The sequence below is a fragment of the Rhinolophus ferrumequinum genome, assembly GCF_004115265.2.
Source record: "Rhinolophus ferrumequinum isolate MPI-CBG mRhiFer1 chromosome 5 unlocalized genomic scaffold, mRhiFer1_v1.p scaffold_110_arrow_ctg1, whole genome shotgun sequence".
NCBI lineage: Eukaryota > Metazoa > Chordata > Mammalia > Chiroptera > Rhinolophidae > Rhinolophus > Rhinolophus ferrumequinum.
The window spans coordinates 16,938,503-16,939,294 of record NW_022680355.1 but is presented as its reverse complement, the minus strand read 5'-3'; positions in this window follow the sequence as shown (position 1 = coordinate 16,939,294).

The following is a 792-nucleotide window of genomic DNA, read 5'->3' as shown; positions in this document are numbered from 1 at the left end:
TGCAGATATGTTTATAAAGTTTTGGCGGTATTTTTTTTTAACTTCAGCTATTACTTTTCTAATCTAGTCCAGGAGATAGGGGTATTTCTATAGGAAAAGAGACCTGAATTCCAGAGTAGGTCAGCTATTACAGCCCTCAACCCACAACATAAAATTCTGTGTGCAAATAACTATTTACTACATTAGTATTTAAACAGTTTTAAAACAAACATAAGGACTGTCTTGGCTAACAGTTTAAAACTAACTGAATTGTCTACTATATGGAATTAATCTGCATAGCAGAGGATATAAAATCAAGAGAATAACATTCATGTAAGCAAATGTAAGCAAATGTTTACATTTAGCTATTGTCATAATATCCACCTATTACTGAGGTAGTAAACCAGCTCTTATGTGAAGAGAAACGGTTGATTCCACTCACTGTATCAAGAGGCTAATGAAAATACAGGGCCCTTCCCTTAAACATGTACACATACTTTAGAATCTCGTTTTCTATCCTTATTTAAACTAAAAAGTACTTGAAGTTTCTAAAAGGCAAATGCATAGTAATAAGATTTACACGGTTTGGGACATCCCTGTCTTGGTGTTAAAAACCATGAGTGTAGCCAGCAAGGTTAGCAAGTACCAGAAACACAATAAAAACTATTTAAAGGAAAAAATGGGATTGTTTCTGGCCCATGCATGCCTAAAGCTCGTCATCCAAAAGGTCTACCAGGGTTAGTGGGCTGCCATCTTACCTCTTGATTGACCTTGGCTCTTGGGTTGCCTTTTATGGCCTCCAGCAGCTCCAGG